Raw genomic sequence first — 17742 nt, 5'->3', positions numbered from 1 at the left:
TCATCTCATGCATAAATTCATTTCTATTCTGCTGCCCAGCTCTGGGCAGACAAACTGTGTGCTGTGGTAGAAGTGAGAAAAGCTCAGTGTACTTCAGGCAGTTCATTTCACCCCCAGGGATGTGGTTTTGAGACCCTCTTTGTGCTTTACAGAAGAGCTTCCCAGTTTTTCCCTGGTCCAGAAGTGGCATGAGCAAGGAAAAAAGGGAAAAAAGCCTGTTTCTCATCCCCTACCCCCAGAATGATGCCAGGAGCTGATCATGAGCCCTACTTCTTATGCAATGGCTATTGTTTGGATTCAGGAATTCATAGAACTCCCCAGGTGAATAGAGACCATTTCACCAGCCAGTTTGTTCTTTATCACCCAAATCCAGAATAACCCGACAGCTGGGGACTATTCACTCTGAACTCCTCCCCCTGCCTGTTCCAAATTGAAAGGACACAACTCAGAGCTAGAGGAAGCCCAGAGCCATTGGAAAGGCTTTTGAATCTCAATGTGATTAAATTTTATCACCCACTCAGGCAGGAAGGGACTGGATCCTTTCAGGCTCTCACTCTGAGCAGAACCCAGCTGCTCCCTGTTCTGCTCCCCCAGTCTTTGCAGGCTGAATCGCTGGGAAGATTTTCCCAGGCTCGCTGAGCATCTTTGAGTTGTTCCCCACATCCTGTGGCAACGACTTCCGTACTTTATGTGGCTTTGAGTAAAGAAACCATATCCCCTCCGAGAGATTAATCTTCCAGTGAAGGATTCTGGTGTATTTCTTGTTTGAAAGCCCTTTCATTCCATAGATCCTGCTTGCTGTCCTTTTCCTCTAAGTTTTAAATATTTTAAATTTTTTTCTTAAATTTTTGTAGATACGTTTTAAATTTGTTTCATTTCACCTCTGGGACTACATTTCACTCTAAACTCTTTAAATCCTGACTTCAAAGCTCACTTTTCATTATATGGTGCTTACTTCAAGCCAGATCCTGCCACCCTCCCTCCCAAAAAAGCTTTATCTCCTTAGTTAAAGGATGAGATATCAACAAAACTCCATCACCTCCTTATTGGTTAAATTTTTGCGAGATGTTTCACCACAAAACTCCCTGAAGATGCAGTAATTTTCCAGAAGTTAAGCAGTCATAAGTGCAGCGTGTTGATTCCTCTTGCATTCCTCCTGCTGCACACAAACTGTTTCTTATTTGGGGAAAATGAATATTGCTGAACATATTTTTGTTTGTTCAGCACTAAGACTTACTAATGATGGCAGGTAGTGGAGAAATGTTACCAGCTTGTTTCTTTCAAAGAAAGAGAAAGATGGGAAATAACTCCTTTGCTTGTCAGAAACAGCTGAAAGAGGGAAGAAATCCCTCCTGACTGGTGAATAAAATTCTGTTTTTTCACAATTACCTCTTCCCCTCTTTGACTATTCCTGCATGGAAGTTCCCATTGAACAATTCAGCATACACATTTTTTGAGAATTTATTTCTCCTCACTGTGGCTGCAAGGTATGAAATGGGATTGTGAGCTTTAAGGAAGTCTGTAGGGGCTTGTGAACTGTTTCTGAGTGACTGTGATGTGAAAGAAAAATCCACCTTTTGTGGCAGGTGACACAAAGAGGGTCACGTACAGAACTTGGATCTGGGACATGAACAGTCTCTGTGTTCTGTATTTCTACAGGACTTAGAACAAGAATATAAAATGTTAGAGTTCATGAGTCCTTCTTCAAGGTGTCCACATGGCACAAAACCAATAATGGCAATACTATTTAAAATTATAAATAACTAATTATATTTATTTATTATCTCTGTTTGGAGGCCTTGTTTTCTGCACTGATAATTCTCTGCATGGGAAGCCCTGTCCTTGGGTGGCAAAATAAGAAGAACAACTTATGGGTTCCTCCATTTTGCAGGAACTCGGCTCTGCTGCCTTGGCTTTACCCCCTTGCTGTGTTGGTGAACACAAACACCGACCAAATGGGGTTTTCTGATGTTTCCCCCTTTCTCTCCTACTCTGCCTCTCATGCCCAGATGTTCTGCTCATTATTTCTTTATTCTTCACAGCACTGTTTTCTCTCCTTCTGCTGCTGTGCCATGCCTTTAATGCTTCAGAGGCAATGAGTGCCTTGAGATTTTCTGTTTGGTTTCTTTTTTCCATTAGTTTCATGATGGATTCTTCCTCTTAAATGCTTTAAATTCTTTAGGAAACTTTATATGAGAAGAAATAGGGGGCATGTGCTGACCCTATGTGTCCGTCCTCGTTCAGTCATCACTTACAGCCTGAATGAAAAAGAGAATTTGAAGGAAATGAAATCTCAGCAGGACCCAGAATCTGACTCCTTTGCTCTGGAGAAGGAATTAAACTGATAAAGCAGAGTAATGAAAGCCAAAGGCAGACAAGAAAGGAAGGAGAGCAGTGATTACTTCATACTCAACTTCCCCAGGCAGTGGAGCCAGGCTATTTCTTACATCAACGTTTGCAATCTCCTCTGTTTGAGTTTTCATCCCTCTCTTCCTGTGAAGCTGCCCCAGTTTGTGCTGGACCCTCTTCTAGCTCTCACCAACCCTCCAGGTGTTTTCTGCCAGATCAGAATTGATGAATCTCATGGCTGATCCACATGCACCCTTTTTTATTTCTGTTTCTCCTGTCCAGACTCTTCTGACCTGTTCCCAACCCTGGGGCTAGGAAAGACTGACACAGGAGTTACTCAGATATTAATGATAGTTTCCTGGCTTATGTGCATTTAGCAGAGGATTTATCTAATTAAATGTTGATACCTGCAAGTGCATCTGCACTACAAATGAGCAAGTCACCTTCCTCAGTTTGTAGCTCTGGATATCTACCAAGTAGAGCCTGAGACAGACATTTATTCCCTCCTCAATGCAGATTATATGATGTATATTTTTTCCCTCTGGACACATATGGAATTAAGGGTGACCATCTCAGCTCTGAATAATCACATTTAAGTGTCTACGTTTGATCAGACAAATCCCACCTTTAGCTTCTGGCTCTGATAGATTGAGTAGGTCATGCTGGAGGTCTGGATCACCCCAAAAAAATCTGAATTGTGATGGAAAGAACCCTGCTGATGAAATGGAGAACACCTCCAGCTGTAGACTGGCATGAAAGAGTTTTCCCAGCCTGTCCCTGTCTTGCTTTCCACTTTTGGAATGGGGTATTCCAGACTTGTCCCTTGAACGTGGCTCTCTCTCAAATGGTGGGGGAGTTCCTTGAGTGATCTGCAGTTTGTGCCTAAAATTTAATGTTCAAAGTGCTTAAAATGCACTAGCCTGGAATGAGCCAAGGTGTGACAAAAGTGAACTCAGCAGGAGAATTTGAATAGAAAAAGAAGTGATGAGGCCTCATTGGTGATTATGTGGTTCGTGACTCACTGTCAAATCAATCTTTAACTTGAAGCCCTTGTTTTCCAGCCCCACTCCTCCTGTCCTTCCTCTGAAAGATGTTGAAAGGAAGCGACATTCCCAGGCATGTCAAGGAATTGAAAGGAAGTGATGATTCCTACAGGGAATCACATCTAATCCTTGTTAAAAGTTACCCTGTAAATCAACAGGAAAGAAGCTGATAAGGGGTAGGAGATGGTAATCAGAAGGTAGTGTGGTGATGCAAAGAGAGATTTTGAATTATGTTTCCATCACACAAAGATGATGGAGCAGGTTTTTTTTCAGTTTCACATTTTTTATTGAGTGTCTCATCCGCCTCTTGTTCTCACAGAGCTTTTGAATTATCTGCTGTTATTTCTCCTGGCACCACTGGGAAGACATTACTTCACTGTGTCTCTCTTATTGAAGCAGCTGTGCCCAAGAACAACAGGACCAGGATTGAATCCAAGCTAATGAATTCCTGGAGTTGGAAGGGTATAGATAAGAAAATGTCTCTACACCTGACAGTTTCCTCTGTGGCTCCTTTTTAATCAGGATACAGACCTAGATAGCTTTGATCTGCTTGGATACATCTCCCTTTGGTCAAAGATGCTTTTCTTTGCACTGATGGATTTATCCATGTGATACTGCATAAAGTGTCTTCGGCTAAATTCATATTAGAGATGGTAGGAACAAGAAAGAATTTTGAGGGAGAAGCCAGGGACATGTGATGACAGACACAGGGTCTGTGCTTATTTTTGGCATCCATTCTGTAGAGTCTCTATCTGAACAAATCTCCTGTGCACCCCTGGGGACCCAAGCTGTGATCGAACTTTGCTTTTTCTCAGGCAAATACAAGAAAAACTGCTTCACTGATCTCTGTTTTCCAAGCATTGATTCGTTCTTCAGCTCATTGCTGAATTTCTCTGACTTTATTATCATGTTTTTTAGATATTTTTGGGAAAGGGGGAATGGTTTTAAGTGAAAGGGGGTAGTTTTAGATTAGGTACTGGGAAGAAATTCTGCCCTGTGAGGGTGGGGAGGCCCTGGCACAGGGTGCCCAGAGAAGCTGCGGCTGCCCCATCCCTGGAAGTGTCCAAGGCCAGGTTGGATGGAGCTTGGAGCAGCCTGGGATAGTGGAAGGTGTCCCTGCACGTGGCAGGAGGTTGGAATTAGATGAACTTTAAGGTCCCTTCCAGCCTAAACCATTCTAGGATTCTCTAAGTTTGTTCATCTGATAGGGTGAATAAATTCATGTCACCTCAAAATGGACTTATAAAATAGAGAGATCTTTATCAGTGATAGATACTGAAACTGAGTTTATAGTCAAGAGGTCAAAATCAGAACTCACTGACACTTACAAATACTTACAGAACTTCAATTTGCCCTATTTCTGCTTCCACCTCCTGCTGAAAAGGTTGTGTTACAAATGCCCATTTTTCTCCCTTGCCTATTAACACAACCATACTGGAGGTCTGAAGTTGGGTTGAATGAATTCTGTTGGTAATAATGACCAAAATCTTCACACTCCAGGCATACACCAAGCTTGCAAATCCATAAAGAATCTTTTCCTCCAATGCAGCAGCTGAAGCTAAAATGTCGATGCTGACCCACTGTGAATTCAGTCACATCAGTGAGGCTGAAAGCCTGGAAGTGCATTGCCATTGGAAAAGTTCAGGATCAGCTTTGGCAGGGGAAAGAAAGGGTGTTGTGTCACAGCCAAACTGCCCTGGAATCATTGAAGGAAAGTTTTTTTGCTAGACACAGCTGCAGACAGGACAAACCTCCAGTGGGTGAACCAGCAGCACATTTCTTGGAAAAGCCTTTAGGATGTTTCTTTCTCATCCCTCTTTAATACACAGCCAAGCTATATTCACCTAAATGCTCTTCCTGGGGAGGCAAACAGTACAACAATAATTTTTCTGGTGAGGAATTCCTGGAAAGAGAGATTCAAATGGCATCCACATTGCACCCCAGACACAAAACTAATGGGAGATGCGCAGGGATATTCCTTTGGCGTTGTAACTCCCAGCTGAGATCATGGTGCTGGGAACAGAAATAGAGTTTTTGTGATCCTACAGCTTTTGCTTCCAGGCCCAGCTGGATTGCCACTAGACTGGAAATCTCTGGACCATTTTTCATCAGGGATCACAGTGTGGTTGGAATCTTGTGTGTTTCAATTTCAAGAAAATCATTCCTTAATATACTGTCCCCTTGTCTTGAGTGCCATGTGCTATCCATGGGATAGTGCTGAGCCATGGCAAAGGGGTGTGTAGGGCCATGTGGAGTGTGTAGGGCTATATAGAGTGTGTAGGGCCATATGGAGTGTATAGGGCTATGTGGAGTGTATAGGGCCATGGAGAGTGTAGGGCCATGGAGAGTGTAGGGCCATGGAGAGTGTAGGGCCATGTGGAGTGTGTAGGGCCATGGAGCGTGTAGGGCCATGTGGAGTGTATAGGGCCATGTGGAGTGTGTAGGGCCATGTGGAGTGTATAGGGCCATGTGGAGAATGTAGGGCTATGGAGTGTGTAGGGCCATGGAGTGTGTAGGGCCATGTGGAGTGTGTAGGGCCATGTGGAGTGTGTAGGCCCATATGGAGAGTGTGTAGGCCCATATGGAGTGTGTAGGGCCATATGGAGAGTGTAGGGCCATGTGGAGAGTGTAGGGCCATGTGGAGAGTGTAGGGCCATGTGAAGTTTGTAGGGCCATGGAGTGTGTAGGGCCATGTGGAGAGTGTAGGGCCATAGGTGCATCCTGCATCACCTGGGCACAGCTCTGCCATGGATTTCCCACATAGGATAGACATGGTTTCTTCAGTCTCTGCCATAAGAATCTTAACCTCAAGCCTTACAAGTTCTTATTCACCACTTCATCTCCGGGAACAGAATTTGTCTTTCTGGATTTTAGTGAGTAACACCTCAGTTCTCTGACCTAAACGAAGTCTGAACCCTTTAGAGCCGTGGCTCCTTCCTTAGAGCTATTCCTTTCCAGCTTCTCTGGGTTCCTGACATTTGTGGATAAATTGTTCTCTGGAACAGCCTTTTTCTCTCTCCCCTGACTCAGGAGGGAGGCCAGAGGACGAGTTAAGCCCTGTGGACTCTCTAAGCTGGTTAAAGCTTAGGTGAGGTGATCATCAGCCTGGGGATGGTCAGGGAAGATGACTCAGAGAAAAAGATGTAAAAATTGCTGTAATGGGGCAGAAATTTCTATTATGTCCTTGGGCAGCAGGAACACACTGTGGTGGTTTAAACAAGGACTGCCACCTTTGCAAGCCCTGCTGATAAATCTGAGTTTAATCATCTTCTCAGCATTTGCTGGACTTCCATTCAGGAAAGAAGGGAAGGAAAAGTACTGGAATTTAATATCTACAGCTCTGAAAACACCATTAGCTGTGAAACACAGGTATGAGCCACTATTCCCATCCCATAGTATATTCATGTGATAATTCCCACCTGGTTCTTTCAAAACCATTACTTTTGTCACCTCCAGAATTGCCAGGAAGTCCTTCTATAATGGGCAAGGAATATAAGTTAAAAGAAAATGAAATGTGAATTAGAATTTGCCCAGGCAGGTGGGTACAATAATGACTCGGGTAAGATGAGTTTCTGGGAACTAGATTGAATAAAAGTTTAGTCATTGAAAAATGAGGGTTAAGGTTACATTTTAAAATAATTGAGGCTGAAAAACAGCAGCCATTAACAAATTTGGGAAATGAAAATATATGGCCATTTCATATTGTTCTGTTCAACAGAACATTGTTTCAGAAGTATTGGTACTTAAACTGCATTAGGGATAAAAGCAAAGAAATGATAAAATTCAACATAAAAAGCTAAAAATGAATTTCCTTTCTGCCTGTCCAACTCTCTGTTTTCTTGTCAGACAAAATGAAGGAAAAACTCTGACTTAATTGAAAAGAATGGGATTTTTGTGTGTGTTTAAAAATAAAATATCCATTATTTACACAGTTCCACCTGTGAATTCCTTGTTTCTATGGTGACGTGCAGTTCATTAAATCCTCTATTTTCTTTGGTCCAGACTTAAATATTATGAAGAAGACCACTCTAACCATCTAGTTCATCGTGTACATGGTGATCTAGAGCAAAGGGGGCAGTTTCTTTCCAGTATATGCAGAGACCATTAAAGAGTGAGGGCTTGCCCCACACATTGTTTACTTTCAGGGGATTTTTGTTTGTGTTTTGTTTATTTTTGCTTGGTTGGTTGGTTGGTTTGGAGTTTTTAATGAACATTTTCAAATACACAGCGTAGTAGATGCAACCTGGCCTAGTGTAAAGTGTCCCTACCCATGGTGGGGGTGAATGAGGTGATCTTTAAGGTCCCTTCCAACACAAACCATCCCATTATTCCATGATTTTAGATGCCTTTGCAATTGGTTTTACCTGTGGGGCAGGAGTACAATTCTAATTCACGTTGCCCCAAGCAGTTGTGAGCTGCACATGTAGTTGCAATCACGTTCTACCAGGCCACTGCAGTTAAAAAATGAATGATGAGAAGCAGCAAAACTTACCCAATTAATGAGTGATGGTTTCATCTGTCAGTATCAGCAGAGTTGTGAGCAGCTGGAAGCTGTGACAACACTCACTCATCGAGTTTTTTAGCATCTGTACTACCATAGCTAAAAAATAATTCCCAAAAAAGCTATTAAGGAGTCATCTGAATTATAAGTGAGTGATAATTGATAAGTGGCATGTGATGGTCAACTCCTCTGAAACCAGTGCTCCATCCCAGCAGGCAGCAGCTGCACTCTTCTGGAGTGCTGAAACAAAAAAAGTGTTTCCTTGCATGGAGCTTGTGTTTTCATAAAGGTCCTGCAAATGTGTTACGCTTCTGTAAAAATGAGTGAGTCAGGTGTCAGACAACTGGATCTTTCTTTAAAAGGGAATTCAGTGAAAATGCTCTTTTGTTCCTATTCCCATGGCTTGTTCTGTGGCTGGCTGCTGGATGTTTTGACAAAGCAAGGCTTTCTTGCTGCTTCAGACTGTTTGTGTCCCTGAGAAACACAGCAGTGAGAGAGAGAGCTCGATCCTTGCTGGAGGCAATGGCACAGTTGACTGGTTTCTAGGATCTTTATGTCCAGTGATGAAACATGGAGAAGGCAGCACTGATGGACTTTGGATTTCTCCTCACTGGCAATGATTACATTTCAGAGAAACCCTGGATGAACCCTAGACTTTGCCTGTAAATTGCTTTCTAGTGTCCAATAACCTCCTGAAGCAAGAGAAATAGGAAATTACGTTGGAGATTTTTAGGACCAGATGCAGGTGCAGGTGTATTCCTTAGGGTATCAAGACATTCTGTCACGGGGCCTAGAGAAGAATCATGTCTACCCAGATTGGAAACTCAATGCCCTGAAGCATCTCAGGTTGCAGTAAAACCTTATCTTTGTTAAAACAAATGAAATCCTCAGAGTCAAAATACCTGACATTGCTTCCTAAAAGCCCCATGTCCGGTCTAAGTCAGTCACCCTGGCTCCCTGAATAACCAGTGATGGAAAACAGAAGACCAGTGCAGATCATTGCCCAGAGACACCTTCATTTTATCCCTGGAATTACCTTCAAAGCTTCAGTAAATACATTGACTTCATGGACTGGAGTGGAATGGGGAGACACTGAAGATGTAGTTGAAGATGTCTCTAACCATTGCAGCAGATTTGATCTAGATGATCTTTCAAGGCCTCTTCCAACCCAAACCATTCCATGATTCTAGGAATCTCAGTGAAAAGAGATAGGCATTTCCAGAGAATCAGTGATGTTTCCTAAGAAAATCCACCAAAAAAATAAAAAAATTGAGGAAGTTTTGTTTGCTGGAGGATGTTAACCAAGCTATGAAAAAATGCATTGGTTGTAGACACGAAAAAACCACATTCCTTAAGTTAATAATTGTGAGCATTTGTTTGTAACAGAGAAACCGCAGGATTACTGCACACCACATCCAGGAAATTTGGTTGTTTTAGTCAAATTACCCAAAGGCAAGGAGAGAACAGTACAGCAACTATTTACGATCCCTGCTTGAGCTTATAAAAGCCTAAAAGGATGTAAAAGATACTGGCACGTGTTAATATAGACTAAATACAGATTTTGATCCTTTCCTTAATTCTTCAGCTTTGAGTTTCTGCAGCTGAATAATTAATTAAATATGGCCAGTGCATATAAGAGGATCTACCAACACAGACTGAAATTAGGACTCTGGGTGGTGTTAAGGACACGTTTATCCCCCTGGTGTGATGGGAAATCTGCAATATTTACCCATTCCCGCTGTGCCCTGCAAGAGCTCCGCATTTGTAATGATGTTCCCCATTGCTGGTGACAATGACAATCAGGATCCTCCTTCCTTCTGGCTTTGTGTTGGGCAGGAGCCCAAGAAGGAGCAGAGTCACTGCAGCAGAGGCTCAGTGTGTGACACTGGTTTGTCAACAGCTGGCAGGGCTGGGGCTTGGACTCGGTGATCCTTGTGGGTCCCTTCCAACTCAGGATTTTCTGTGATTCTGTGAGTTTTCCTCACAGAACTTGAGGTTTCTGTGCCTTAGGTGTTTTCAGCTTGGCTGTTGTCCCAAAGCTGCCTTCCTAGTCAAAGGAAAAAAGCTGGATTTTTGAGGGAATGATTCATGAGATGCATTTCAAACATCTGCTTTCCAGTGGGAGACACTGCTCTCCAGGATTGCCTGTTCCTGTCTATTCCCATAAAAACTTTGAGGGCCATTCAAATGTAGATATTGGCAGTGGTCAGTTAAATCCCACTCTGGAAAGCAAATTTGCCAGGTTCTGCTTCCTTTGTTCACGGGAAGGTTGCCTGTACTTCAGACAACTGATGGGAGAACAATAAATGTGATGGGAGCAAGAAAGGGTTGGAAGAAATTCTGATGGCTTTCTGTTGATAACTTTGATTGGAAGACTTTTCTGTACCCACTTAAGAATCACCTTTTCACCAGCACTTGGGTTTCTGGAGGAACATTCTGACATTTTATTTAAAATCACTCCTTTTGCTATTTGCCGGTATTGTAGGATCACTTGGAAAGTTCTAGTCGTGAACAAAATTGTATTAGACACTAGACTCAAGAAAGTCTTCTTAGCCTCTTCTTACCATGAAATGTTTTTTTTTTCTTATGAGATTTCTGATATTCTCACAGAGGTGGCCAATGCTTAAAACTGCCCAACTGCACAATTTCATTTCTTGTTGCAGCCTCTTCTGTGCTTCATCCACTACTTCTTAATATACCTCACAAACTTAAGCCAAGATCTTCATTACAGGGAACTGCCTACTCAATAATACATGCAGCTGAATAAGTGTAATAATTTGGACTCCTGACAGGCTTTGCATATTGATTTTTCCTCAGCAAAATAAAACCGAAGCACAGTAAGTTAAATCATCTTCAGATGGACGAGCAAGTTATGGTGCTCCAACAAGTTTTTAACTGCTCTGTCTGCTAAGTGGTAGAAAAGTCTCTATTTACTTATCTCAGCATGGCAAAAACAAGATAATTCAGCCCTATTTACCCTCAAAAGCAGCAGCACAAAGTCACTTACATTGATATATTCCATGCCCACAGCAAGGGAATTGAAATTACATGGTCTTTAAGGTCCTTTCCAACCCAAACCATTCCACGTCACACCTTAAATATCAGCTCCCTGAGCCCTTACTGAGCTTTATTTTTTTCCACAAAGTTCTTGGCCTTTTCCACCACTGGACTAACAAGGCAGGAGGAACTGCAGCTCCAGTCTTCATTGTATTTTTTTTAGTTTCTGTGCAAGGGGGGATGAGGGTGGGGAAGGGAGATCCTTGGCTTGACCCATGAGCTGCTATCCAGCACTGCTGGCTCAGACTGGACATGGTAGTTTGCTGCTGGAAAAAGGGAGGGAATGAAAAATGTGCAATTCCTTCCCCAAATTCCTCACAAGAAAAAGAGGGAACAGGAAAGTACAAAGGGAGAATTCTCTCATGCAACTTTTCCGGCCCTTTGTAACAGAAGAGAAAAAAGAACTCGTGTTTTGGGTTGGGGATCATAAAGCTTAATATGTGGCAATAGTTCCTTGCAGAGAGGAGAATTTTGCATTCTGTGCTAGAAAACAAATTAACTTGGCCAGTGCTGTTTTGCTTCCCAGCTTGAGATTTCATTTTCTAATATGAGTTCCACCACAGAAACAAGTTACTCTTTGGTGCAGGAATTCTTTAGCAATGTCACTCTTGAGTTTAAAGGTGAAATTAATCTCCCTTTAGCTGGCTGAAAGCAGAGTATTTGCTTAAAGTAGATGTGTAGGCTCTTCTATGAAAAAAGAAAAATTAAATAAAAAAGAGGAAAAAAGTTGATTTGACCAGCCTTTTATAACTATTTTAAGATAATATATGAATTTAAGGCACTTCAGAAGTAAGATAGAAGACCTTCTGCCCTGTTGATGTGTCATCTGTTTTTCCTTCATTTCCCATCGACAGGAATGTTGAACGTTGGAGTCCATTTTTTTTCCCAGTATAACCATTATTCCTGCAAAACAGTTGGAAAGGAACAGAATCTAGAAAACTTGCCAACAAGATTTCAAATCGATCTGTTCAAATAAATGTTCTTTCCTTCTCTCTGCCTTCCTGAATTTTGCTCCCGGATGCCATGAAGACTCACGATTTTGACGGCTCAATGAATGTATAATGTCTCATAAATTATTTACAGACAAATCAAAGTAATTACCTGTCTCTTGCACAACATTGTAAACATGGAGTTTAGAGGCATTTTTGGTTTTAACTTGAATATTTTTGAGCCTCAAGCCATGTGGAAATACCCCAAAAACCTCACTTCCCAGGTAATAAAATATTTATAGCTACGGTCAGCTTGCTTTTTTAAAAGGATTTTTGATGAGACACACTTTTAAAATTTTGATGCTTCTTTAAGCAAGCACATTTTTTACCAAAATAAGAGCAGCCAATCGCCAGCTGGCAGTGGAAGGGTTCTGCTGTCAGCACCAAGAACAGGTGGAATTCTGCTGCTCTCAATCCCATCTCAACTCCCACTGAATCCAACAGGCATTTTTGGCATGTTTTTCAGTGAAGAGAACTGTACTGGGCTCCGTATTTAGGGAAAAAATGCCCCCCTTGGGGAACAATTGCATCACTGGATGTTAGACATCTAAATTATTGGCTAAATTAGCTGGCGAGTCTCCCAAGACTCCTTGTAGAGTTGATAGATACAGAGATTTACATTCAGTTTGCATATTAAAAAACCTAAATTAAGGTGCCTTAATATGCAAGCTGAGTCCCACTGAAGGCACATCCATAATCTCAGAGAGCTGAGCTGCCTATTTCACTTCCCAGCCCTGGAATTCCTCTTTTTTTCAGTGTTCATAGACATTTTTTTATTTTTCCGGTTGGTGTTTTTGTTGTTGGGTCGTTTTGGGTTTTTTTGGTGTTTTTTTGTTTAGTGTTTTGTTTGGTGGGTTGGGTTTTTTTGGTTTTGTTTTTTGGGGTTTTTTTTTTGTTGTTGTTGTTGTTTTAGTTTTTGGGTTTTGGTGCATTTTGGTTTGGTTTTTTGTGGGTTTTTTCATTGGTTTAAACCAAATGGGAACCTTACCCAAATAGCTGGACATGGGTTAAACAGCATTGTTTTCACCCTTCAGGAGCAGATAGTTGAGCCTTGTGGACAAGCACCTGCAGATGCTTTTCTTATTTATCCTTTTCCTTGCCTTTCTGATTACCCTAAAAGCCATTTCAGACTTCCATGGCAGCTTCCACTTTTGGTAATCAGGCCATACATCTCCTGCTCTCCCAGCTGCTGGCATCGATTGGTTTGTGTCCTTCTGCAGAAAGACAAATTGAAGGGAGCAGAGTGAAACAACACAAGTACAAATCACAACCCAAACAAAAGGCAAGGCTGGAAGGATCCATCACTGAGTGACCTGGCTGAAGAAATTGCTGGACACAGAAGTCAGTGCACAAGGAAATGCTTTAGAGGAGAAAAAACAATTATTAGAGTGTGTAATGAGTATGCCCAAGCCATATGCCAAGAGCAAAGCCAAACTGAAATAATGAACACAAACAATTAATAAAATGTGCTGAAGGATTGTTGGGAATATTTTAAGAACTTACCTCATCCTTATTCCCAAGACAGGAAAGGACTTGAGTCTGCTCCAGATTTTTGGCCGTAAAAAATAATGATTAATGTAATTCCACCCCTTCTCTGCTAACCTGCAAACTGCCCGAACCAGAACCCACTGTTACCATAACTGAATAATCCTGGACAGAATTAAATAGAGTGCTCCCAGTCAGCAGGGCTATTCCGTAATTGTCTTCATGCAGGACACACCAGAATCGTTGATTTGTTTCCCATTATTCCACTGGACTGAGAGGTCATAAAGAGATTTTCCAGTGGTGTGGTTACAGCAGCTGAGCATTCCTGCTCACATGAAGAAGATTTCTCACTTGGGTTATAAACTGAGTAGGTTTTGTGTGCTTCCTAATTTTTCTTCTACCTGCATCTCAGACTGTGGACTATCTGCAGATATCTGTAAATATAAACCTATACTCTCTACCTGCATAAATGCACACCTTCAGCTATAAAAACTTACATCTAGCTGGGGTTTACATCAGGATTTAATTTTAAATCTGCTAAATAACATCTGTTCATTCGTAGAATATCAGGAAGGAATTTATCATTGTCTTAATATTATTGTCTGACACTGACATTATTGCCATGCCTGCAAATCAGAATTTCTCAAGTGACTGAAACATAAAGAAGTTTCTGGGTCTTTATTACTCAAGCACACAGAATTGTGCCCTGTAATACTTTTCTTTTTTCACGCTTTTTCCAGCTAATAAAAATGTCACAGACAATGAGAACTCCCCAAATTCCTTTTAGATATTTTAGTTATGGTTTATTTTGCCTGGGTGCAAAGAAGGATCTATGTGAACTCCATAGGTCCCTTTAGGTGTATTTTCCATTTCTCCATAATTATTCTACATTCCAATAAGGGAATATTGGTTAAAGTTATGCAAATTTTCATTGTTATTTATTACTTCAGATGGGAGGATAATTACCTGCCTGCACATATTGGTGAGAAAAACTACAGAGCAATTTCCATCCTACTTGATCTTTAACTCTTTCTAATAGGAAGAGGGGGAGAAGGAATAATAATATGCTTACCTAATTTTCATTTCTTTTTTAACCCACCTCTAAATTTTCTAAACCACTTAATCTCTGACTTATAGCAGCTTTAGACATGGAGAAACTAATTATCTATTTTGGAATTAACTCCTTATTTACAGGTGAGAATGTGCAGACTTTTTTTTCACAAATATGGTTAAAATCCACATTCTTTCCAAAATACTTCTTCCTTCAATGATTCCATCAATGGCCTTTATGGAGGCAGTGACTAACCCATCAGTGTTGGAGGTTTGATCCATATCTCTGTATGTTCTTGGTGTTACTGGTCCTGTAAATTGATCATAAATTGTCAAGTCCTCTTGGCAGCCACTTCCATTTCTTCCTGTATCCTGCCAGCCTTTAGACCAAGAAAGCCAGACCCATCACACTTCTTGTGATCCAAAGACAAGCAAAGAAGAATTATCTTGTCTCGAATTATTCAGATTTTGCATTAACACAACTGTAATTTTTGGGTCTTCCTGTGGTTTTCTGGGCATTTTCACCTAATGCATTTCCCCTACCTAAACATCAGAAATACTTCTCACATCCTCTCCTCTGCTGTTTATTACCGTTTCCAGTAATCCCAGTGAGGCTGGATCACATTTCATTTGCAGTGTTATTTTTTTTTTTTTCCACTCTCTGAATACATTGTGGGCACTCAGAGAAGTTCAATATGGAAGAGGAGACAGCGTTTGTTAAACTCTGACATTGTGCTCCTGTTCAGGAGCATGAAGTGCAGCACATGAACATCCCCCCTCACAGGGGATGGATATTGATAACGGATTTATTTCCTTTGTTTCCTCCACTAGACCATAAGGTCCCACGAGCTCTAATAAGGAATTGTTTGACTCACCACTGGAACAATTTCCAGGACAGATTATGGAATTTGCACGCTGGAAGAAATTAAGTTATTTAATTCAGTCATTTCTCATCCTCCGAAGGTTTGAAGGAGTAAACAAGGAACAAATTCCTCTCAGGAGTGTCCCCACTGGCGTCACTCTGCTTACATCAGGAATGAATTTGGCCCAAGATCTGTTCTAAGTTATCTTCTACATTTTCCACTGAGATAATTCTATTTATAAAAACCAGAAAAGCAGAAAATGGGCAGCAGGAGTTGGAATATGAAGGGGCAGCTTGATTTTACAACTGGCTCTGGAGAACATTTAGATTTCAGTGTCACCATTTATTGCAGTTTGTTTGGTGTTGTTTTCCAGCTGTAAAAAAGAGCAGAAAATCTTCTGACACCCAGAGCTACCCTGAAACAAAAACAGTAGAAATTTGTAAATTCCTTTTGAGGGATCTTAATAGATGTGTACCACAATTTAATATAGTTTCTGAAATTATCAATTATATAGACTTGAGGTCGGTTGCTCTTTTCAGTTGTTTATTGCCTGCCTGTTTTCTTTGGTCTGTTTATCCTTTTAGAAACAAGTCAAAATTCCTGACAAATGTTATTGAGTGGACAATTATTAATCTCAGGCTTTGCCTGAATAATTCCCATTGAAAATCCTGTGTTGGGATTTTTTAAGGCTCATCCTCAGATACAGTTTCAAGGTTAGTGCCTGATTTTAGTCCCACTCCAGTGCTGTTGTGAGATTAGTTAGAAATGAACAAATCAAAAGAAGATGTTATCATTTTTTTCTTTTGAGACAGAAAAGATTTGAAGCTGTGAATTTATTATCGTGAATCCTCAAGGCTCAAGAGACCTGCTGTTAAATTTTCTCCTCATCTTCTTCCATGCAATTAAATCCTGTCTCCATTTTCAAAGGAATTCAGACTCCAAAATACCAAAAAGACAGTCTGAAAAAATGTCCACTTTCTCTGTCTCCATGGCAACTATTTATCCCAGAGATCTTTCCAGATGTCTTCTTCACAGGCCCATAAATATCATAATGGGCCAAATATTACTCTGAGGGTAGCAAAAGTGACAATGAACTGTTCAGCTCTCCAGCTTGGGAAGATTTTTTACCTTTTTAGCCGTAGCTGAAAGCCAAGTTCACTGTGAGGCCCATTAATACTTGTGGGAGAAATATATTAAATATATAGAATATTTTATATGCATGTATTTATCTCTATCCAGCTACTTCAACACCACAACCAGTTGCAGGTTTAGGTAGTATTAATGAAACTATTCACAAAGACAGGCCACAGCTGATACTGCTCCACCCTGCTGTCCTTAGTCAATCCCTTTTTATGGCCAGGTTGTGTCTAGCCCTTGGGACAGGATGTGACCAAGGGAGGTGAGGCTGTGTGGATGAGCAACACATCTTTATGGTTATTAATCCATCTTCTCAAACTCTGTCTTAAGTCTGCAGCTTTCAGCCAGGGTTTTTTATGATGCCCTTCCCAGAAATGACTCTGAGCCCATGTAAAGATTAAAACTTGTGGCAGTGTGATGCATGAGAAGCCTGCTAGGCACGGATGGAGCAGCTCCCTTTCCCCATCTGTCTCAGCCTGGAGAATTAATGAAAGACAGAGTTGATAAAGTGCAGGATGTCGTCTCCTTCCCCTCAGAAAGGAGGGAAGTGAGTCAGAACTGGTGCTGAGGGAGAATGATGATGTTTTGGCTGCCCCAAAAATAAAGGAAGAGAGGGGGACCAGGTGGTGCCAGGCAAAGCTGCCTCCAGCAGCTCCCCATGGTCTCCCACATCCCAAGTCCTGAGCAGTGCTGGATTATCTGCAGCTGATGAGCTTGGCACTGCCTCGGCTGCTGGCAGCTTGGAAGTGTCATCCTGTCCTCCAGCAGTGATGGAATAAAACATCTCCCAATTTTTTCAGAATTTTTTTTAGTAATTCACAGAGTCTCCCTGCCTCCAGAACAGCGAAGTGGTGCCTTTCTCACAGAGGAGTAGCCAATCCTTTTCATTATATTTAAAGCAGGTTTAAAAAAAACCAACAGCCCTGCTCAATTTCCCAGCTTATTGGCTTTTTACTCTCCTGCCTAATTAGACAAAGAAATGTTCCCAAGATTTTGCCAAATTGAAGTTTCCCTTAAAAACTCTTCAAAGCTCACCTAAGGCCAACTGGCTGGCAGCACTTGAAAGGTTCTGGAGATTTTCTTGGATGAGGTTTTGTTGGCAGGTATCAATGCAAGAACAGCAATAAGTGTGAGCTTACAAATAAATATCCTGTGGCTGCAAGAACTAAACAGCTTTAAAAGTAGAAAAAGAATTTGCATTTCTCTGATTATAAATAACAGCTCCTGTAATTTAAAAGCTGATCTTTGCCATGTATAAAATCTATAAG

General features: G+C 41.3%; 1 protein-coding gene across 3 annotated transcripts in view; it reads left to right on the top strand.

The window, feature by feature from the left end:
* Nucleotides 1–17742, top strand: part of ADCYAP1R1 (ADCYAP receptor type I) — a gene marked incomplete at its 3' end in the record, with an annotated part of 104981 nt that overhangs the window by 26185 nt on the left and 61054 nt on the right. The gene's annotated exons all lie outside the window — the stretch shown is intronic.

Source organism: Coloeus monedula, assembly GCF_965178545.1.
Source record: "Coloeus monedula genome assembly, chromosome: 1".
NCBI lineage: Eukaryota > Metazoa > Chordata > Aves > Passeriformes > Corvidae > Coloeus > Coloeus monedula.
The sequence above is the reverse complement of the archived record's forward strand: the minus strand, read 5'-3'. Positions and strand labels throughout refer to the sequence as shown.